This window comes from Miscanthus floridulus, chromosome 13, assembly GCF_019320115.1.
Source record: "Miscanthus floridulus cultivar M001 chromosome 13, ASM1932011v1, whole genome shotgun sequence".
Lineage (NCBI taxonomy): Eukaryota > Viridiplantae > Streptophyta > Magnoliopsida > Poales > Poaceae > Miscanthus > Miscanthus floridulus.
In genome coordinates this window covers 9,405,802-9,430,901 of record NC_089592.1, presented here as the reverse complement: position 1 = coordinate 9,430,901, position 25,100 = coordinate 9,405,802, and the positions used below count along the sequence as shown (strand labels likewise).

Genomic DNA, 25,100 nt, shown 5'->3' with positions numbered 1-25,100 from the left:
TGCCATGGCTAATGGTGCTGAGGTCTTGACGAGACGTCGGACGTGGCGGTGTCCTGGCGCCGACGTGGACAAGACCTCGGTGCCATAGATCTTGGCGTTTGAAATGAAACAAGTATAATTATTTCGAGGAACATGCAACAACGTCATTGCGGTTCAACTGGTTAGGACGTGCGCGACTTAGCTCAATTGCCTGGGTTTAAACCCAGCGCTGAATTTTTTTTGCTATATTTTTATAAGCATTTTTCGGCAAGTTGGAATCCAAACCTTGGGTCCAACATTTAATCATACCAATAATGTCGATGGGAATCAATAATGAACCCTTAGCTTGTCTTAAACCGGGGTTTTTAATGGGTACGGGTGAATAAATAAGTACGTAGCAATAATTCATGCATGCATATGGCGACGGGAACCCAAATAAATAACAATGAGTACTATGGCGACTTGTGAGCCGGAAACAGCAAAAAGATTCTAAAGCTCCTTTGGCACGGTTCATCCAAAACGGCTTCACCGGTGAAGCCAAAGCCGATGAAGCCAGAAAAACTGATTTTTTTCGGCTTCTAGTTCATTTTAACCCTAACTTATAAAACGGCTTCACGCTACAGTGCCTCGATTTGCGTAAAATAGATGAAGCCGAAACTGACATAAACCGTGCGAAAGACACCCTAAACATTGGCTCCCGTGAAGTGCGTGGCCCGTTATAAACAAACGTGGCAGCTGCCGCACCTTTGGAGTCTTGGAGAAAAACGACGTCCGACCGTCCGTGTCGCGGTCCGTCGTCCTTACAATTAATCAGCCTGCTATAGCTAGAGACTGGACCATCGATCGGTGTCGTCGTCTCTCCGTTTTTTTTTACTGCAAATATATGTACGAATCCAGATGTGCACACATGACACATACTCGTAATTTTATACTCCTACTGTGTGTGTCAGCTCAGTTCGATGGAATCGACCCAATCAGTGATGGAGTCAGGAAGCCTTGCTGCACTTAGCTTGCACATGATGGTTATGCTGTGTTTGATATGATACGAGAAGAGAGCGACTGAGCACTGAGTCAGGAGGCCGAAAAATGCTTATAAAAATGTAGCAAAAACAGAATTAGCGCTCAGGTCTTTTTTTAGCTAAGTCGCGCGCGTCCGAACCGGCTAAACCACAATGGCATTGTTGCATGTTCCTCGGAATAATTATACTTGTTTTATTTCAAATACCAATATCTGTAGGGTAACAACTCGATCCTAAGATCTACGGCGACGAGTTCGGTGTTAACATCTATGACGCCAAGGCCTTATCCACGTCGGCGCCAGGTCACCGCCACATCTGACGCTCTGCCAAGACCTCGGCACCATTGGCCATAGCGTCGAGACGTGTTTCCTCGATGACAAAAGCCATGATGCCGAGGTCAAATGGAAAGGGCATGCATGTGCGGTTTTCTGTGTATGCCGCCAACTGCCAAGCTACCATCACCATGCATGCAGTAGCACCAGTAGGGTTCTTGTATGTTTGCATCGAGATCCACTAAGGCTGTGGGCTGGGCTGAGCTGGCGCTTGGCGTTTGGCGTTTGGCGTTTGGCGCCGGCCGTTTGTTTGAGTTTGCAAGCAAAATGTGCACGCTGCTGCTTTTTTATTAGCAGTTGTGCTTTGGACGAAACCATCAACCAGTCCCCACTATGCCAAACTTGCAAAAAGAAGACACCTAATTTAATGACGCAGAAACAAAACGTGTCTTTAATGTGTACAGACGCGTCTTACTGAAACACGTCTCTAATATGTTATCTCTAGAAAAGAAATCTTCTATGGACATATATTACAGACGCGGATTAATAAAACACGTCCGTAGCATAAATGGTTACTCACATTCGCGTGAACTGAATCTGCATCACTGACGTAAATACCATGAACCCGAAAAATGGTTAACTCTAGCGTACCCCGATCTCTCACGCCCGTCTCATCGCGCATCCTCTCCTATTCGGGTCTCCGAGCGCCTCTCCTGTTCGGGTCTCCGACCGCCTCTCCTGTTCGGGTCTCCGAGCGCCTCTCCTCTCCCTTCCCCTTCGCTACAACTCCTCCCCCCAAAGACGATGGCGACTCCCCGTGCAAGATCAACTGGCGCCGCCTCTTTCCACCTAGATCCAACTGGCGGCGCCTCCCTCCACCCAGATCCAGCCGGCGCGGATCCCTCCTCCAGCCGGCTTTCAAATGGATCTAATCTCACCTCAATATCATGTCGACAAGGTCTTCAAATCATCATGATAAGTTGCCGTTGTTTCTGTGGGGTACTATGACGTTGTTGTGGGCTTGTTATTCACCTTTGAGACCTTGGGCCCAAGTCAGAACACATCAAAGAAGCCCTTGGACATCCTCCCACTTGCCCACCTCCTTAGGAGGCCAGCAAGAGCGTCCAAGCCAAGTTGGAGGCCCAATCCACATCAAGTTCGAGTCGTCCAAGCCAAGTTGGAGGCTCAATCCGCATTAAGTTCGAATCCATCTCGGACTCCAGGAGCAGCCCACACTAAAACGGATGCCTAAGTCACATACGGACTCTGTTTTTTACGTTCTACCTATGGATGATGGAAAGATGATTTTATAAGCTTATAAACTAACTAATGGCGCTAGTCCCACATTAAAATTCCTCGAATCAACAGGAATCATCAAAACAAGTGGACACCCAAAATCTGTTAGGGTGCTGCGTGCCTGCGTCGCTGTCTTTTGGGCCATTTAGGCCCTATAACGTCTCAGGACTTCTTAGGGACGTGAATAGGGGGTCCTTGACAGCCCCTTAGACTGTATATTCAGTAGACATAGTCTAAGTTAGAGTTTGAGTTTTGCTTTAGACCAATCTATCTTTGAATAGTCACCATTATCGGTTTGTGAGACCCCAAATTTGAGCGCTTTATCATTTATCTGCAATTGTCACTTTACTTGAGTTGTGTTTTATCTTGTTCTTGCTTGTGTCTTTGATTCATAGCATGGATTAGCCTTCTCAGCGAGGTCAACCGGATTGTGACACGCTTGATAACTAGATGAGACGTGGTGCTAAGGTTGCAGGGGGGGTCGGGTCTTTTGATCTGAAGCCGGATCGGTGTGTCGCTTTCCAACCAAATCGATAGTTGTTATCTTCACCTAACGGAAGATCGAGAATCATGTCCCCATCAAGTCTTTTCCCTCGACACCTAAACCCATCTAACCGATCAATTAGACACTGCAAGAGGTTTGGAAGCACGACTCATGTTCCAAGAGGCTAGGAGACTGCTGATCTACATCTACATCAAGTTCTTTATCAAGATAGTACTTCTACTTCACCTACATCAACTCTACTATGTCTACATAGGCATATATGGAATGAGATGAGATGAATTTCCACACTAAGTTATGTTAGTGGTCATGTTTGGGGAAAGATAAGACGATCCTGTTATAACTAAGATTATTTTTAACATGGTTATCAGTTATCACAGCAAATGACAAATAGCCATTTTGTACATGGCCCTTACAGCCTTATTCAACAATCCACAATAGGCAATAAGGATATCCTACATGTCACGTAGACACACCATATAGGATATAAAAATCACATGCATGCATGCATGCTGATTTTATCAATTACTTACTATGAGAAAATAAGAAATGCGACCGATGCAATGCAAATATATATGCATGAAACGTGCGTACAGTATATGATGAGAACAAGCAAAGGAGGACAGAGGACCACGCACCGCAGGTGATGCGTCTAAGGTTGCTTGAGTGAATAGATGGCCTTAAAGATGCCGACGAGCACACCGGCGATAGACAGGACGGCGGCGATGAGCTTGTAGTTATGGTAGACGAACTTGTGGACAGCGATCCTCACCGGCCTCCGGCGCATGTACTCCTGGATATCTCTTACGATGCAGAAGTAGTTGTGGCCCAGGCGAAGGTGCTGGCCGAAGCCCTTGAAGAAGGCAAGCGTCTGCGTGTTGCTGAAGTGGCTGCACAGCAAGCCCCGCCTCCGGAGCTCGTGCACGTCCTCCTCACTGTCCATGAGCATCGCCAGCACCGACAGGTACGAGCTCACGACGTAGCCATCAGACACAAAGCTGGCGGCGGTACTAGCCCCGGCCGCCTCTAGCGCCACCAAGTTGACGAGGTAACAGGCCATGACGTCATTGATGAACACCGGAGACAGAGAGCTCGCCGAAGACGGACTTCTTCCGAACGTTCATGTCCGCAAATCGTCCGGCCGTGCTGACCGTCACCTTGACACCTATCTGTGCCAGATCCAAGGCGCTGCTGGATAGAGTAGACAGCCATACCTCGTCTGAGTTGTCTCCATCCTCGCTCCCTCTCTCTTGAGGAGGCATGCCATGTATGAGAATGAATCTCATAAGGCCTAGGAGATGCGGCGGCCTGAAGTTTCTTCCATGGCTTGTGATGCTTCTTGTTTCACCATCAGTATTTGTCTTCTGTCCAGGGACGACGACGTGCCTGCACTTCTCTAGGAAAGTGTGAAGGAATCTCTGGGACCTCATGATCCATGAGGGGAACCATCTTTTCCTTTACACACAAGAGAAACGCAATCATCGTCTCCAAATAAACAAGGGAATCCATGTCCACGGGCCAGAACTCCATTAGGACCTCGAGAACCAGCCAAGGGATCTGGTTCTCGAGCATTGAAATGTCCTTGAGGATGCTAGGTCCGGCCGAAATGGCGCACCCTGTAAACAGCGGGTCGTCGTCGTCGTCGTCGCTGGACATGCACCACCACAGAAGGAAGCAGCCGTCCGGGAACATCATAGTCGCGAACTCGGCGTCGCTCAGGCCTTTAACCTTCGCGTCGTCAGCGTCGTAGCAGCGGTGGGCGTCGCTGGCGATGGAGACGATCTTCCCGTAGACATCGTCGACGGAGCGGCCCGAGCCCCTGCACATCCTGTAGGCCACGGCGTGCTTTACCTCCTCCATCTCCTGTAGGTGGGGCAGGCCGTGGTGATACGGGCCAATGGCCACCACGCCGGGCACCACGTACCGATTGTCCTCGCCGCCGAGCCCTCGTAGCCTACGAGGGAACTTGTGGATCATGGCAGGGCTCATTGAGATGCGGGTCTCCACTCTCTCCGCTGTTTTGTGCAGCCTCTCTTTCAAAGCCTCTAATGTCATTTCTTGTGCGGCTGCTACAGGGATAGGTACAGTTTTTGCGTCTGGTGGACTGCTAGCAGCGCCGATAATCTCCATATTGGAGGCTTGGAGCTGGTCGCTGGAGGAGAAAAACTCACAGGTGCATCGGCCAAACTGTGGATCTACGATCTAGTACATTATATATAGATAATAGACCTACGCAAGATGGCTGCGCCTGGATTAAACAAACTTCACCACCCACTACTGGAAACTCACATTCTTCCGTGCGTGCGAAAACGCACAGAAAAATGCGAATACCGTCAGAAAAATATTTTTCTGACGGTGAACGCTCAGAAAAATATACACAGAAATATGATGTCAGAAAAATTGATATTTTCTGTGTGTTCACCGTCAGAAAAATATTTTTCTGTGCGTAGTACACTCATAGAAAAATGTGACAGCCCAGATTAAATAGATTTTTAGTGTGTGTGAAACCACACAGAAAAAGTAAAAACCCGCCAGAAAAATAATTTTTCTGTCGTTATCATCCCGACAGAGTTGTAGCTGCCCACTCACAGAGAAAAGCTTATTTTTCTGACGGGCACGGCTAACGCACAGAAATATAATATTTTCTGATGGGCATTTACAAAGCACCGTCAGAAAAAACACACTTAAACATGCAGAAAAATTAGATACAATAATTATTTAGGAACAGTACCAACATCATATTAAAATAGAGATTGTCCATACAATAATTTCATTACTGCATAATAAATAGCACACATGTAAACATCCAAATGTTCAACACATTCATTCATAGCATCCAGGCTATAAGTAGATGATGTCCAAATGGTCCGGCATCGATACATTCAAAAGCATTATCATCTCATCTCAGCAGTTCAAGTTTTAGCTGAGATGCATCATCGGGTAAAACTAAAGCTAACGGATAAGAGGCAGCTACTAGTTCATGTGCATAAGCACAACTCTACAAAAGAAACTACCACCACATCCATGTTTTGCAACTAAACCATCAGATTATCGATGCATGATCTCCATTGTTGTCGGAACCTTGATTGTTGCCAATGTTTACAGCATGGAGATCCTCATTGGTGTGGCAAACATCATTAGCATTGTTGTCAGATTCTGAGGCAGCATGAGAAGAACCAGTTGCCTAAATGTGAACAAAGTTACAACAGTAAGTGGAATTGTCTCCAAACAATATAACACTTTTAGCAAAGCTTCTAAATTGGACAAGGTTACAGGAGTAAGTAAAATTGGACAAAGTTTAAAGTGTTCCAACTGTAGGTTTTCAAGGAGGTGTGAAACATTACAAACCAACATAAGGCCACTTCCTCATTGCAATAGCCATACAAATTCACTGCAGTAGCTATACAACAATCAAGATGAGGCCACTTCCTCACTGTTGTACTCTGTGTTGCCATTCTGAATAGGACCCCACAAAATACTAATCAGTTTGTAGTTCCTTTCCATCTTAAAATCTCTAAGTCATGGATCTGACAGCTAGAAAACATATTGATTGTGGAATGAAGATATACTCACAATTGCTTGCGTAGCGGACAAATGTCGTAACGCTTCTTCTGGCACAGCCCTTCCTGTCTCCCGATAAAGATTCTACAAGTGTATTGCAAGCATAGATACTTCATATCAACTATTAGATAATTCACATATAATATTGGTGAAGTATTTACAAGAGCATAGCACATACCAGTACCAAGCCTACAAGAACGTTGCTTTGCTGCAGTGCATTGTCCTTGTCACGATTCTCTTGTTCTAGCCTTCCATTTGCACGACGTAGCTCTTCCATTTCACGAGATATGTTTTGCGTAGTCGCTGAATTTGATGGACGGACGCTTCTTTCCCTTCCGGCTGCCCTCACATCTGAATACTTAACCGCACCATGTGCTATGGCAAGACTCCCATGCTTTCTCGGGGCACCACTAGACACATCATATAGCGCCTTCTCATTTAAATATTGTTGTTGCTCAACCTCATGCCCATCCACTTCCATGTCTGCACCGTCTCCATCCTCTTCGTTTGCACATTCTATCCTCTTAACAACAGCAAAGTAGTCATCCTACAAAGACCAGAACAAGGAAACATGTTCTAGAGATGTACAAATAGCCAAAATATGCTAACTTTGTATTCTGAATTTTTTGGACAGCAGCAAGAAAGTCACTTCAATAAATCATAACTAGAGATCCAGATCACAGAAAAATATGTTCTTTAACATTTTGAAAATCTTAAGAAGTTCTCCACATCTTTCTAGTTATAACATAGACCTGATTCTTAAGTTAACAGGGTGAAAAATGTAACTCCCAAACCTGATGACCTGAAGTCATGAAATTTTCAGCACACATGTCACATACATACCATGAGTTTCTGTGCTTTCTGGTTACTGACTGGACCACATCTACCAGTGCTATCCAAGCTTTTCATGCCAGATTTCATCGCAGTAAATGTATTAATAGGGGTTGCTTTCTGTGGTCCAAAGTTAGCTTCCTAAAAAATAGTAAATTTTCCAATGAGATATGAATATACAATAGGCTACTAAGTTTCTACAAAGAGATGAAAGAATATACACATGCATACCAATACTTGTTGTGTCTCTGTGAATGGTCTAGATCCTCCTCGGTTTTGAGAAATATCTTCATTACTTGAGCGAGATGTTTGCCCTCTCTTACGTTTTACCTTGTAATCATCTGAGCACCAATAAGCACAAAGGAGGGGCCACACCTCATCACTGAACCCCTCAAGCTTTCCTTGCTTGTATTGCTCATACTCGAGGTCAATGTGGCATGCTACGGCCTTTTTTATGGCTAAGTGTTTTATTTCCCAGTAGTACTTCTTGACAGCATCAACACGGACTTGATACATCATGTTCCTCACCCTTCTCTTCAAACAAGCTTCTAGAACACAGTCAGCAGCTTGTTGATCTCCTTCTGGAACTTGGAACAAACGCTGCACGTGTACAGAACCATGAACATAGGTTTCAGATTGCATAGATGTTGCTCAGAAATTTCAGATTGAACATATCTTACCCAAAATTCGGAAACCACCTTTTCTCCCCTTGTCATTCCCGTAGCTTCAGGATTTGATCCATCTGATCAACTTCATCAGTGCCCTCTCTATAGGCTGTTGGTTCAGCATCCAGTATAGGTGGATGGTGCCCAGCAAGGTCAACCAACATTTGATCCATCTGATCAACTTCATCAGTGCCCTCTCTATTGCCCACACCATCATATCCATCATGTGAAATAAGCCCCTCACCATGCTCAGTCCAAGTTTCATAGTCTTCCTTAAAACCATACCAACACAAATGCATCTCTACAGTTAATCTTATATGCCTAAAGTAGTTCCGACATTGTGCACAAGGACACTTAATAGTATCATTTTCAGCTACACCAGGAATTGAAAATGCAATATTCAAGAATCCATTGGTTCCATCAACCCATTCATTTGAGGGAGCTTTGCCACGTTGCCAACCATTATACATCCATGTTCGGTTTGACATATTAACTAATTCTGTTTCAAATATTAATATATTAGATACCACAACAAAGGAAGCTCAATTATTTTTAGAGCAAGAACGGACATTCTAAACTCAGACAAGTGGGCACACAAGTAGAATTTAGCATAACAACATACAACAATTTTATGCAGTGAAGAAATAAGTGTACCTTGAGTCTCAATCAGAGGTCCTCAACAATTCTTTAGTCTTGAAAGTAGTACACAGCAAATCCAATAGGAAGCTTCAGTCCTTGCCGCCCAAGACTTCACTGCAGCACTCCTTCCTTAGCCCAAAATCTTCAATGCAGCACTCCGCTTAGCACAAAATCTTCACTGCAGCAAGGACACGCAAATAAATAGATGTCACAACAATGACAACTGCATTATTCTGGATGAAAGGACAAATATTCCGAAAATCATACAAGTAGACACTCAAATAAACCGTAGAATAACAGGACATCATATTCCAAAAATCATACAAGTAGACACTCAAATACAACTGCATTATGATTCAATCTCATTTGTTGTACGGCGTTTCCTAAAAAAAAGGTCGTACAACATGGCCGTGGGTTAGGCGCAAGTGCACAACTGAGCAATATATGTATCATATATATCTTAGTTGTTATGCTTATGCACTGCTTTTAATTGTATTTATCTCACATATATCATACACTAGCTCATTTGTTCTCAAATTGGCATATTAGTTCTTTTATATCTCTTGCATATGTTGAATTAATGAATTATATATTATGTCACTACAAACTGCTACTGGACATAAGAAAACATCCACCTAAAATTTATAGCGAGCTCCGTCACTGGACATATCAATACATCCACAGCAGCACAGCTCAAAGATTCCATTTGTCAGCTAAACATTTTCACCTAGAACACTTCAGTCTTCAGTCTTCAGCATCCAACAGATCATAAAGCTCAAATCAAAAAATTTCCACACAAATCTAAGCTCTCAGGAACCCTACCGCTACGGAGCCTGCATCTAAATCCTCTTACGCGACGAGACGAGTCTCACTTACCAGGACAGCGTGGATCGACGGGTGACCGGAGCCGAGCTCGCCTGAAGGTTGTAGCACGGGACCCCAGCGGACCTAGGCCAGAGCACGGGAGAGGGCGCGGCCGCCGGCGAGCTAGGTAGAGGGAGGGCGCTCAATCAGTGGCAGTGGCCGGCGGGGAGCTTGGAGAGGCGCGGATCTAGAGGCGAGGAACTTCGGGAGACGCTGAATCGGCCGACGGCATGGTTGCGGAGGTCCTGCGGCGGCGCTGCGGCGGGGCGTGTGGAGCGGCGGCGGCTGGGTGTGTGCCGCGGCGGCGGCGGGGCGTGCGGAGCAGCGGCAGCGGGGCGTGCGGCGCTGCGGTGGCGGCGGCGGGGCGGGCGGCGCGCGTGCGTGACGAGCCGCGAGCGGGCGCCGCTTGCGTGCGGGCGGGCGTGTGGCGGAGTTGGGGGCGGGCGTGTGCGTGTTGGGGGCGGCGGGCAGCAGGTTAGGGTTAGGAGTCTTTTGCTTTTTTTTATTCATTAATGTATTTTCATTTCGTGACAACGCGCCAACACCGAAACAAAGAGCGCGAACGCCAAAATGAGAGCGCGAACCCCAAATCCTAGTGGTCATTTCAATATTTCTGTGCGTGTGTATGTTTTTTCCTGTGTGTTTTCAAAAAAACCGACAGAATAATATAAATTTTACTGTGCGTGAACATAATTTTTCTGTGCGTATCGAGACCACCGACAGAATAATTGATATTTTTCTGTGAGTGTGAAGTTTTTCCGTGTGTATATTTCCACGCACAGAAAAAACATATCATTTTTCTGTGTGTTATTGTATTTGTCTGACGGGATTATTTGAAACGCACAGAATAATTTTAATTTTTCTGTGCGTATCGCCAAAAACGCACAGAAAAAATAATCACACACAGAAGAAAATGAGTTTCCAGTAGTGACCACGCTAAGCAACTTCGGCGTGAGCCCTTAAACAATGACCTCTACTTTTGTTTCAAGAGCTCCGCCAATTCTTTAAGATCTGTTTTATACAAATATTGTGGTAGTAGCCCTCAAATACATTCTAGTAGACATTGATGTATGGGTCCCACACTAGTAGAGAACAGACCTTTGATCCAAGGGTCAAATCAGACTCTAGTCCCGGCATTTTTTGCGCCCGGGACTAGAGAGACCTTTAGTCCCGGTTGGTGGATCCAACCGGGACTAAAGGTCCCTGCCCAATGGCTCCTGCGCCAGGTCGTTGTGGCAGGGGACCTTTAGGCCCGGTTGGATACACCAACCGGGACTAAAGGTCGACCTTTACTCCCGGTTGGTGGATCCAACCGGGAGTAAAGCTCTTGTCCCGGCTGGTGGCGTGGCCCGTGGCTGAAAACATACCTTTAGTCCCGGCCGGGTCCACCAACCAGGACTAAAGGTCCACCCTATATATACCGGCTGACTTCTTCCTCCCCGAGCTTGCCCGAGAGCTCAGTGTTCTCGCTCTTCCATCCATTCTTCTTCGATTCTCCGTCGATTTCTTCGATTCCTCCGTCGATTCTTCGGTTCTAAAGGTTATCAACTTCAAACTCTCATGTTTCATCATTGTCTTATCTCATTTTGTTCACTATATATAATTATATATATATGGTTCTTTATTGTGGTTTTTTTCATTTGTAAGCAATTTGAGCTCAAAATCACTTAAAGTTTGCATATTTACATTAAGGAAGGTTAAAGTAGCTATTAAAAACTAGTATTCACCGTTCATTTGTAGCATGCATAGCACACTTCATTGTTTAGAGATATAGAGAATTTTAGAGTTTTTTTTAATTTTATTTGATTATAAAATGAGAAATTTATAGTGTATTAAAAAATGAGTATAGAGAGTAGATGGCAACTGCTTCCGGGTCCTTGGGGTATCATGGGTTCCCAAAGCGACTTAGGCCGGGCCTTCCACTCATTGCATGCGGCAAGTGTTGTGATGAGACGAAGATTGTGATGGAGTACCGAGTGAAGAAGGAGGGTCCGAACAAGGGTCGCATTTTCTACAAGTGTCCGGATCGCAATGTGAGTTATTTTATCGTATTTAATGACTATGGTTAGTTTATACCTATTTTCATGATGGTTGTGATTAAAGTTCTAATTTATGTTTTAATTTCAGTGGGATGGCACTGGATGTTCAGGCTTCTACTGGGAGGAAGAATATGTTGAACTCGTGCAAAAATATCTTGCACAACAGGCAAATATGGTGGCTAATGATGCAGTGATCCAGCCAAAGAAGCCCAAAGATGTTGAACAAACGGGAGATCTGTTTGTTTTAGTTGAGATTGGTCGCGAAATCCTTGTTCTGCTGAAGTGCATTTTAGCTTTAGTGTTTATAGTGGTAGTTGGGATTGTCTATATTGTAGCGAGGCTTTCTTAAATTTATAGCTTTTGTGGTGGTATGCATGTTGTATAGTTAACTAATTATGTTCTAGGTTTTAATACGGTATTTATGTCATGTAATGCAGATGAGTCGGCATTGGATGTACAATGCTGATCGTCGCTCACAAGAGTTCATGGACGGCGTGCATTCTTTGTTACGTGCGGCCGAGGCAAACAAACGTGATGGTTTCATGTGCTGCCCATGTGCCGTATGTAAGAATACGATGGAATATGCTAACTCAAAGACTCTTCATTCACACTTGTTCAAGTCGGGTTTCATGGCAAACTATATTTGTTGGACGAAGCACGGAGAAACCGGAGTTTTAATGGAAGAAGGTGAAGAAGAACAATGGGGCGATGATGACATTTTTGCTGAATATGGTGCCTTCAATGATACTGCAATGGGGGAAGCTGAAGAAGAGGTGGGGGCAAAGGAGAAACCCGCTGAAGAAGAGGCGGGGGCAGAGGAGGAGCTCGCTGACGATCTTGGTCAGGCCATTCGTGATGCACAAAGAGAATGCGAAAGTGAAAAGGAGAAGATCAAGTTCGACCGCATGCTAGAGGATCATAAGAAATTGCTATACCCAACTTGTGATGCGGGGAAGAAAAAGTTAGGCACCACATTGGAATTGCTGCAATGGAAGGCAAAGAATGGTGTATCTGACAAGGGATTCGCGGAGTTGCTAAAAATCCAAAAGAAGATGCTTCCGAAGGATAACGAATTGCCCAGCACTACGTACGAAGCAAAACAGGTAGTCTGCCCTTTAGGATTAGAAATCCAGAAGATACATGCATGCCCTAATGACTGCATCCTCTACCGTGGCACGGAGTACGAGAAGTTGGATGCATGCCCTGTATGTCACGCGTCGCGGTATAAGATCAGGCGAGATGACCCTGGTGATGTTGAGGGCGAACGTCCCAAGAAGAAAATCTCTGCCAAGGTTATGTGGTATGCTCCTATAATACCACGCTTGAAACGTCTTTTTAGAAACAGAGACCATGCAAAGTTGTTGCAATGGCACAAAGAAGACCGTAAGGTAGACAATATGTTGAGACACCCTGCTGATGGGTCCCAGTGGAGAGCAATCGATAGAGAATTCCCCGAGTTTGCAAGTGACGCAAGAAACTTAAGGTTTGCTTTAAGTACGGATGGTATGAATCCTTTCGGGGAGCAGAGCTGTAGTCACAGCACTTGGCCTGTTACTCTATGTATCTACAACCTTCCTCCCTGGTTATGCATGAAGCGTAAGTTTATTATGATGCCGGTGCTCATCCAAGGCCCAAAGCAACCTGGCAACGACATCGATGTGTACCTGAGGCCACTAGTTGAAGAACTTCTACTTTTGTGGAACAAGCCAGGTGTACGCGTGTGGGATGAGCACAAGCAGGAGCACTTTGACCTGCGAGCATTGTTGTTCGTAACAATCAATGATTGGCCAGCTCTAAGTAATCTATCAGGACAATCAAACAAGGGATATAATGCATGCACGCACTGTTTCGGTGACATGAAAGGTATATTCTTGAAAAAGTGTCGCAAGGTCGTGTACCTTGGGCATCGACGATTTCTTCCTACAAATCACCCCATAAGAAAGAAAGGCAAGCATTTTAAAGGTAAGGCAGACCACCAGACCAAGCCTCGCAACCGAACTGGTGAGGACGTCCTCGATATGGTCAATGATGTGAAAGTAATATTTGGAAGGGGACCTGGCAGCCAACCTGTTTCGAAGGACGCCAACGGTCACGCACCCATGTGGAAGAAGAAGTCCATATTTTGGGAGCTACCCTATTGGCAAGTCCTAGAGGTCCGCAGCGCGATCGATGTGATGCACCTGACGAAGAATCTTTGTGTGAACCTGCTAGGCTTCATGGGCGTGTATGGGAAGCCTAAGGACACAATTGAAGCACGATAGGACCTACGGTGTTTGAAAGAACGAGACAACCTGCATCCAGAGAAGATAGATGATGGACGCCAGTACTTAAGTCCTGCCAGCTACACTCTTAGCAAAGAAGAGAAGGACAGCTTGTTTGAATGCCTAGATAGCATTAAGGTACCGTCTGGATTCTCCTCGAATATAAAGGGTATAATAAATGTGCCAGAGAAGAAATTTGGACACTTAAAGTCCCATGACTGCCACGTGCTCATGACTCAATTGCTTTCAGTTGCATTAAGAGGAATTCTACCGCCAAATGTACGTCTAGCCACCGTGAAGCTATGTGCATTCCTCAATGCAATTTCTCAGAAGGCAATCGATCCAATGGATCTAGCGAAACTACAGAATGATGTGGTTCAATGTCTTGTTAGCTTTGAGTTGGTGTTCCCTCCTTCCTTCTTTGATATCATGACACACCTCCTAGTTCATCTGGTCAAGGAGATTACTATTCTCGGTCCTGTGTTCCTACACAACATGTTCCCCTTTGAGAGGTTTATGGGAGTCCTGAAAAAATATGTTCATAACCGTGCTCGGCCAGAAGGAAGCATCGTCAAGGGCTACGGAACAGAGGAGGTCATTGAGTTCTGTGTTGACTTCATTCCCGATATTAACCCGATTGGTGTTCCTGAATCGCGACACGAGGGGAGACTAAGTGGAAAGGGGACACTGGGGAAGAAAACATATATTGGTAAGGGTGATGATTATTTCAATAAAGCACACTACACAGTTCTACAGAACTCCGCCTTGGTAGATCCGTATATCGAGACACACAAGAACCTCCTCTGATCTGAGTTCTCAGGGAAGTCTGAAGCATGGATTACGCGTCAGCACATGGAAACTTTCAGCGACTGGTTGCGAAAAGAATGTCAGGGTGATGAGAGTATTGATGAGGAGTTGTATTTGTTGGCTAGGCAGCCATCATGGCATATCCTCACATACAAAGGGTACGAGATAAATGGGAATACATTTTACACAGTAGCACAAGATAAAAGGAGCACCAACCAGAACAGTGGTGTCCGCATAGATGCCACCGACCCTAGTGGGAACAAGCAAACATATTATGGCTGCATAGAGGAGATATGGGAACTGGACTATGCATCTCATTTTAAGGTACCTTTGTTCAAGTGCCAGTGGGTAAAGACGACTGGAGGCGACGTAGTAGTCGACAACCAGTATGGAATAACAACAGTGGACCTCAACAATATTGGGTACAAAGGCGAACCATTTGTCCTTGCAAAGGATGTGACTCAGGTGTTCTATGTCAAGGATATGTCTACAAAACCGAAGAGAGGGAAAAACGACAACCACCCAATCAATGATGAGCCAAAGCGCCACATAGTTCTTTCAGGAAAAAGAAACATCGTCGGAATCGAAGACAAGTCAGACATGTCAGAAGATTATGAAAAGGATGACCGAATTTCACCCTTCACAGTGAACAAAGACCCTAGCATCCAGCTAAACGATGAGGACACTCCATGGTTACGGCGCGATCATAACCAAGGGACATACGTCAAGAAGAAGTTCACTACTGTGCCCGCTTGATATATATATATATTGATGTTCAATAGTGTGTATTTGAGATATTATGTAATAATTGTGAATTTATGTTTGAATGTGGGGTTATGTCACATTGAAACGATGTGAAAACAAATTTATGTTTGATGTTGGGATTATGTCGCGTTGAAATGATGTGAAAACAAATTTATGTTTGATGGTGGGATAATGTCACGTTCAAATGATGTGAAAACAAATTTCCAGTCGAAACACAAGAGTTTTTCTGAATTTAATTAAACATTATATTTTTGCATTATCGAAATAGTAATTTAAACACAATATTATGTTTTAAAACTTGTTAAAAAATTAAAACTTTAGGTCACAGAATTTTGCTGTGTACAATAAAGCAAAATAGAATCTATATTTTTTTTAAACATTTTTATGCCTTGTATTTAATTTTCTGTGCATTTAACAAACATTTTATCAATTGTATTTAATAAAGCAAAATAAAATCCTAACGAATTGGCGGGCAGTGAAACTGCATGTTTGTTGCCCGCCAAAACACCTTTAGTCCCGGCTGGTGGCGGCGCCCGGGACTAAAGGTATTTTCCTCTGCTCCCGCCCCGGCCCCTCAGGGACCTTTAGTCCCGGGCCCTGTGAACGCCCGGGACTAAAGGACCTTTAGTCCCGGCTGGTGGTTGAGCCCGGGACTAAATGTTCTCCACCTATATAAGCGCCCGCCCGGCCCCTCTTCTTCCTCCTCCCCACTGCCCTAAGTCTACCGCCGCCGACGCCGACGCCGACGCCGCACCTCGCCCGCACGCCACCTCGCCGACGCGGCCCACCTCGACGACACCGGCGCCCCTCCTCAACCTCGCGCCGGCCCCCGACCCCCACCGGCTCGGCCCACCGGCGCCCCGACGCTGGCCCCCGACCCCCACCGCTCGGCCATCGGCGCCCCGGCGCCCCTCCTCCACCTCGCGCCCACCGGCGCCCCTCCTCCACCTCGCGCCGGCCCCCGACCCCCACCGGTTCGGCCCACCGGCGCCCCGACCCTACGCCACACCGACACGCCGCCCCGGATCGACGGCCGCACGCCACACCGACACGCCGCCCCGGATCGATGGCCCTACGCCGACCCTACGCTGCCCCCACTGCCACTACGCCGCCGACCCTACGCCGACCCTCGACGCCGGCCATCACCGCCCCGACGCCCACCGAAGCTCACCGCCGAGCACACGGTATATGACTTGCATTGTGTGTATGGTATATGACTTGTGTGTATGCAGTGTATGTTGTAACTGCGGAGCAACGCCGCCCCGTTGTTGTATATGCGGAGCAACGCCGCCCTGTTGTTGTATATGCGGAGCAACGCCGCCCCGTTGTGTTGTATATGCGTAGCAACGTACGTCGCGATTCGTCCTAGCGAGAACGACGATTCACCCTAGCGAGAACGACGATTCGCCCTAGCGAGAAGGGCGAATTCGCCCTAGCGAGAATGACGATTCGCCCTAGCGAGAAGGACGAATTCGCCCTAGCGAGAACGACGAATTCGCCCAGCGAGAACGACGATTCGCCCTTCTCGCTAGGGCGAATCGTTGTTCTCGCTAGGGCGAATTCGTCGTTCTCGCTAGGGCGATTTTTCCTTCTCGCTAGGGCGATTTTTCCTTCTCGCTAGGGCGAATTGTCGTTCTAGCTACGACGAATCGTCGTTCTCGCTAGGGCGAATTGTCGTTCTCGCTAGGGCAAATTGTACATATATGACTTGTTTACATATATGAATTGTTTATATATATGACTTGTTTATATATGTGACTTAGATTTTGTTAAATTTGTTAGATATGGCTGCCCCGGGAGACAACATGGATGAAGAAATGATGAATATTATTGCTGGAGGTGATGCGCAGGATGTTGATGACGGAAGTCAATATCTAGCTCTTGAAAATGAGCAAGAAAATGTTTTGCAAGAAAATACAGGCGAGGTATATATACTAAATATATATTATATGTGGAATATTGTATATATTTCTGTGTACAAAAGATATTTATTTATTATTTTTTTATATGTAGCCCTCTGGATCGGTGACCACAACGGCGAAGAGCAAAAATGTTCGAGGACCGAAGAAACCACTAGAGGGCCGGTACATAATATCGGAATTCAAGATCGAGACAGGCGAACCACTTGGTCCACATAAAAGGAAATTCGTGGAACACTGTGGGTACCTTGTAAGGGACAGAATTCCGATCAGTATCCGTGAATGGAAGAAAAAGATCAACGAGCCTGATGTTAGTTTTGTCCCTAATGTTGACAAGAATTTGCTCTGGAATGATATCCTTGCCCATTTCACGTTGCAAGCGGATGATTATGATGATATCAACGATGATGAATTGAAGGAGCTAGTTCGATCGTGGGCTATGAAGAAGATGGCCACACAATTCCAGACTTGGAAGAAATACCTATACAACACATACATCAAGAAGAACGAAACGCCGAATTGGGTTACTGCTAAGGGCCCGATCTCGAAACAAAGGGCCTATTGGAATGCTTTCGTATAGTACAAGACATCAGAAGAGGGTGAGGCACGGGTGAGAAGGAACCAAGAGAATGCCCGAAAAAAGGTATACCACCATGACATGGGATCAGGTGGCTACGATACTACCATTTCGAAGTGGCAAAAAATGGAAGCGGACATTATTGCCAAGGGGATCGAACCAGAATCAGCCAAGTGGCCCCTACGCTCGAAGAATTGGTTTTTCGGTCATGGGGGAAGACTCGACCCACAGACCGGTCGAGCAGTGTATGGGCCAAAACTCGAAACAGCAGCACGCCGATTGGCTTTTGCTATAGAAGCCAAAGAGATTGGTGCGTTCAAGCCCAATAGAGAGAAGGATGAGCTGACGTATGCCATCAGGACTGCTGAACACACTGGCCGAACCAGAGGCTTAGGATGCAACACTCCATGGGTTCATGGTTTTCCTAATGATAGGGAAACCTACCGAAGCCGCTAGAGAAGCAAGGAGGAGCAAGCAGCGCGGGTGGCAGTGTTGGAGGAAATGGTGCTTGAAGCAAAGGAGCGAGAAAAAGCAATGGAAGCAAGAATGCAGGAAGAAATCAGAAAGCAAGTGCAGATAGCAATGAGTGCTCAGAGGCAGGCATCAGAGCCAGGAATGAATGTTAATATTAGCCCCCCTGGTTAGTTGAAAAGCAGCTGCGCTTCCACTGAGCTGCCAAAGCAAGATGACGCAGCGCTGCGCTTCCCCATGGATGATGTCACTATTCCAATGACATCAATTGAGCTACATGTTCCAAGGGGGAATGACACAATCAAGGTCGCTGTCGGTGTTTTTACTCCTCCAGACCCTACCAAGACACCAAGAATCCATGGGGCACCAATACAACCTGGATATGCTAGGGTTGTAGTGGACCAAGTGAGCAAAGGTTATGAGGATCTAGTTCTTGACATTCCTGGAGGTGATGCAGAGAAGACTCTAGGAGAAGCAGAGAAGGCATATATACTATGGCGCAAGCGCTACATCATTATCCCTGGGGCGTCTGCTCCACCGCCAGCAGACATTAGGTGCGGACAAAAGTTAACAAAACATTTTTTTGATAATTTTCTATGGGTATGACTAATAATAAGCATTTACTTATATCTCATTATTTTTTGTACTCACAAAGCAGGGCCTCCGCCAACCTAAGTCCAGTTGTTGCTTCTCCCGACCATCATAGTGCTCAGGGCAATGATGACGCCTTCGAAGGCACTGCTGCATCCCCACCATCTCCAACTCCTCCGCCGCCTCCAAGGAAGTCCACAACTCCTCCGCCGAGGTCTCCAACGCTCCGCCGCCTCCAAAGTCTGCACTGCTTCCAAGGCGGTCTCCAACGCCTCCCCTGCCTCCAAGGAAGCTAGCCCCTAAGAGGTCCGCCCCGCAAACGAAGCCGTTGCCCCGCCCATCGGCAAAGAAGCAGAAAGCAAGTACTCATCCAGTTCCCCAAAAACTATCTTATGAGAAAAGTGATCAGGAATTAAAGGATGCAGTACAAAAAGATGTGCATGATTTCTTTGAAGGTGTAAAACAGGCACAACGAGCGAGGGACAACCTGGAGAAATCATACTTCTACCTACCTCCGGATCAGCTAAGAAAGAAGGTGGAACAAAAAAAACAGGATTCTCTTAAGAGCGCCGCGAAACAACCGATATCGGACTATGACCGCTCTCTCACCAAGTCATATGAGGCGGCGCAAAAAAAGAAGATAGTAGGGAAAGGTGTTGCACAACTCGGACAACAATCGCAACAATCAATCCCCCCCTTGTCGTTCCTAACGAATATGGTTCAAACTTAAACTTAATGGAGGAGGTAGGCGGCTATGAGTCATTGCTTCAGTTTTATCACGACACTGGTTTGAACCTTGCCCAAGTGCTCGCTGAAGGACCATCTGCTCCGGAAGTGGATCCTTACAAGAAGTTTGTAGCAGGCCAGAGTCTATACAACCCAAAGAAATTAGATGAACTGGGTACGCAAATGTACCTGCTAAATGAGTGGTACATGTCGGCGTCTGCTGCGGGACAAATCTATATTTCTGTCAGAATTAGAAACCACCATTACTTCCGTGGCAATGACATTATCTATGTCGAGCTTCCAGAATTACACCAACTATGCCACCTGGACTCTCTCGACAAAAGTCTCGTTAGCTGCTATTGTCTGTAAGTGTGATTATTTTCTACTATATTCACAATTTCTTTATTATATATTCACAATATATATTCACTATTTTCATGTATGCAGATATGAGATGACAGAACTTAGAAAGAGAAAGGATAATGATGTTGGGTTCGTTGATCCGTATGTCGTATTCAAACACCCTAACCCCCCGAAGGATTATAAGCCAGAACCTGAGAGAAATCTCATGAATTTCTTAGTGAACCAACGCGACAAGAAGGAGATACTCTTCCCCTACAACTTCAAGTGAGTGTTATTATAAGTAATTAATGTCGATCATATATATGGGACATCAATATTTCCTTACTAGCTAGTTACCTCTCTCACACACACATATATATATATATATGTTTATGCAGCAATCACTGGATATTGATGGTCATCGATATGGCCAATAGTAGATTGAAAATCTTAGACTCATTGAGAAAATCACAAACGGAGTATCAAGACATGATAGATATTATACAAGGGTAATTAATTTAGTTTCTCTATAACAACATATATATATATATATATATATATATATATGTATATATGTATATATATATATATAATGGCGCCGATCTCTCAACAATTATTAAAGGTTAAATTATATTTTTTATTTTATTGGGAGCAGGGTTTGGAAAAGGTTAATTGAGGAACAAAAAATGAAACATTGCAAAGAGCCACTGGATGTAATCGCACACAAAGTAAGTACTATAACTACACATTTATATTCAATTAACACCATATGATGATTTCAATTCACCCTAATTGATTTTTTTTCGTAAAAGTGGGTTCTAAGGCAGGAGCAGGGTAACAACTACTGCGGATACTATGTTTGCGAGTTCATCATGGCGTACTCAAAGAGAACTCCTGAAGAGCGTCTCAAAGTACGTATATAAATACTTTTTCCTTCATATTATTTCGATCTTATATTTACAATTTCTTTATTGCTCTCATTTGTATAAGTAATTACATGAGCAATACACATACATATATATATATATATATATATATATATTAATACTTTTTCCTTTAACTTTTATTGAAGACTGAATGGTTGAGGAAAAGAGTCATACGACTTGACCAACTTAAAGCAATTCGAGAGACTATAGCAGGATTTTTCAATGACCAGGTCATCAACCCCAACGGCGAGTTCTACAATGACCCGAACAAAACGTGGAATCCAAATCTGGAGGAGTGAATTCCTAAGGACCTAGACAATTTATATATCAAACATTTGTAATATATATAGAGTATGGTGTACAAAGTAAGGACGCGTATATTCGTTTGTTATTTATGTACAAAGTTCGAACGAAAACTTACGCGTGCGAAGGACACATATATATTACTATTATATATTACTATTAGCAGCATATTCGAAAATATATTTTAATATCAAAACTAACTAATCATTAAATGAAAAAAGAAACCAAAAATAGAAACCAGAAAAAGGAAAAAAAAAGAGGGACCTTTAGTCCCGGTTGGTAACACCAACCGGGACTAAAAGTCCTGCCGCGTGGCGTTGAACGCCAACCCTGGAGACCCCCCTTTAGTCCCGGTTGGTGTTTCCAACCGGGACTAAAGGTCCCCATGTAGTCTATCTCCGGTGCTCCTCACCCTCTGTGTGCCATGCATCTCCGGTACTCCTCCCCTCCTCTTCTGCCCCCTAGCTCAATTGATTGGAAAGACGGTGGATATGGCTGAATGATAAGTGGCACTGGTGCAGCAAGGGTTTTTGCTCCCGGTTGGGGTCCCCCTTTAGTCCCGGGCGCCAAGCCGGGACTAAAGGAGGGTACCTTTAGTCCCGGATTGGTGCTCCCGGTTGGGAAACCGGGACTAAAGGGGTTTCCCAACCGGGAGCAAAAACCCTTGCTGCACCAGTGCCACTTATCATTCAGCCATATCCACCGTCTTTCCAATCAATTGAGCTAGGGGGCAGAAGAGGAGGGGAGGAGTACCGGAGATGCATGGCACACAGAGGGTGAGGAGCACCGGAGATAGACTACATGGGGAGGTGAGCCATGGTGCGGTCGAGTGCCTTACCCAGAGGAGAGAGCCACATTTAATGGGCCTCGTCAGGATGGGACGAGTGCCGGGGAAGTGAGCCGCGCCGGCTAAGGGCTTCACCTGGGAGCCACACGGGGGAGGGGAATAGTGCGACAAGATGCATCGGGCTGAGGGGCTCCGCTTGGGGAGGAGAATAGGGCGACGGGGCGGGAAAGATCGAGGCTAGATGGGAAAAACATGTGGGAGTAAGTTGGTGCAAAAAATCCTAAAAATAAATAGAGAACTCTCTCTAGTAGCACCCCCCCTCGAAGATAAGGCTGAGGGGGAAATTTGGACGCCTCCATAAAGTAGGAAATTGATTTAGAGCCCTCTTGGATTAAGTTTTTTTTCTGCGACACCAAAAAGTAGAGTAGAGGTCCTATTTAGTTTCTCTGTTGGAGATGCTCTAACCTATATATCTATCTAGTTTCAAGTTCCTGACTGTGTGTGTGGGTGCTGCGCTTATAGCTGATTATTGCTTTAGTCGCAAAAAAACGTGTCCATCAATTATGAGGCACTATATTTTGAGATTTTGTCAAGATTTATCAGTCTGGTCTCTCCTATGCCCTTACACGGGTGTATGTGCACCTATATATGTATGCTCGTCTTTGGTAGCAAAAAAGGAATTTTCTCAACCTCAAGGTTTGCCATTCTTCCGTATATGCTAATAATAGTGTTCCGACCAGGAGTGAAATATAGTGGTAATGGTCATTTCATGGTGTCATACACGTAGAGCTTACTCCCTTCGTCCTGTAATATAATGTATTCTAAAGATTTTAGGACAGATACATGTACTCTCACTTTATTTCATAATCAGATGCTATCATCAATATATAATTAATGGTAATTGGTTGATAGATGACAAGTAACAATATAATACCTAGTAAATTTATGTAACTATTTAATGCAAAACTGTTTTGTCCCTAGAATCCCTTATATTTGGGTATAATTTTTCAATGCTTGCACACACTGTATTATAGCGTAGAGAATATATATATATATATATATATATATATATATATATATATATATATATATATATATATATATATATATATATATATATATATATATATATGCTTTGGGGTGCGCTTGGTTCTCTGTTATACTTTGGAAAGTTTGATCTTTTACCCAGATCCCTTGCTCAAATTGTTGCCAACATATGTTCCAAGCTTCATGTTAACCCGTCGCGCATCTACAGGCTGCACTAGTCTTTTTGTAACATATACACATTCCTGACCTTGTTACTAGCATGTAGCAATCGAAGTTCATGCTCAATTATATTAAAACTCTATGCGACATTTTTTTAGTTGTTACTTTAGATAAGTTTATACATTTTAGCATATATATGAATAATGGTAGTTTAATTTAAGCACTCTAGCCTTTGTTAAAACATACTACTACATATATATATATATATATATATATATATATATATATATATATATATATATATATATATATATATATATATATATATAATTCTTTTCATAGAGGATGAATGTCTGTCTTGAGTGCTATGGTGCAAACTATAATGACTGGTTATACTATTTTAGTAACCAAGAGTAGGTGGAGTTTATAAACCTATAATTTATTTTTGCTAAAATGTAAAAAGCAAAAATTTTGAATAAAAGATACATAAGCACTAGTGTTTGAACTTAAGCTAAGGTTTCAACTAAATACAAATTAAACCCCCGTAAAGGTGAATTGCAAATTATGCAAACATATATGGGCCCGGATTTTTTATTTTTCAGCCCCTTTTTTGAAAAATATTCACAAATAGATCTCTGGTAGTTTGATTTTCGTTTATAGACCTTGACCTCGGCGCCATGGCTTTTGGCGCCGTGGAAATACGTCTTGGTGCCATGGCCAATGGTGCTGAGGTCTTGGCGAGACGTCGGACGTGACGGTGTCCTGGCGCCGACGTGGACAAGGCCTCAGTGTCATAGATCTTGGCGTTTGAAATGAAACAAGTATAATTGTTCCGAGGAACATGCAACAACGTCATTGCGGTTCAACTGGTTAGGACGCGCGCGACTTAGCTCAATTGCCTGGGTTTAAACCCCAGGGCTGAATTTTTTTTTGCTATATTTTTATAAGCATTTTTCGACAAGTTGGAATCCAAACCTTGCGTCCAACATTTAATCATACCAATAATGTCGATGGGAATCAATAATGGACCCTTAGCTTGTCTTAAACCGGGTTTTTAATGGGTACGGGTGAATAAATAAGTACGTAGCAATAATTCATGCATGCATCTGGCGACGGGAACCCAAAGAAATAACAATGAGTACTATGGCGACTTGTGAGCCGGAAACAGCAAAAAGATTCTAAACATTGGCTCCCGTGAAGTGCGTGGCCCGTTATTAAACAAAGGCGAAATAGTCATTTCCTCCCTAAACTATCGCCCGAGGCTCAATTTGGCCCCTGAACTATCAAATTGTCCACTTTCGTCCTTCAACAATCGATTTCGGACTCAATCTCGTCTGTTCCCCTTGACAGCACACCACGTGGCCAGCTAGACATGCGTGATGTCTGTCCTGCCCCTCGCTCACTTCTTTACCCGTTTGCTGGCTGACGATGTTTCCCTCTTCCCCGTTTCCTACCTCTCGTCCTCGTCCTCTCTGTTCGCTCGTCCTCTCTGTTCGTCGTCGCCGCCGGAGAGGAAGACCCATTGGCCGCCGGGTCCCCAGTTCCCTCTTCCTCGTCTGCTTCATTCGATTCATCTCCCCCGTCTCCCCCATCTGCTAGCTCCATCGCTCCCCCATCTGCTCGCTCCATTGTGGAGGTGGCCACCGCTGTGCCTGTATCCCCATGGAGCATGGATCTAGGGAGGGGAGAGGGAGAAGGTCGATGCCAATAAGGGGAGTAGCGCCAGATCCCGGAGAGCGTCGAGTTCTGGTG

General features: G+C 44.8%; 1 pseudogene; it reads right to left on the bottom strand.

Moving 5' to 3' along the window:
- Positions 1-3,626: 3,626 nt before the first annotated feature.
- Positions 3,627-5,229, bottom strand: LOC136499416 (UPF0481 protein At3g47200-like; annotated as a pseudogene).
- Between the last annotated feature and the right edge of the window lie 19,871 nt (positions 5,230-25,100).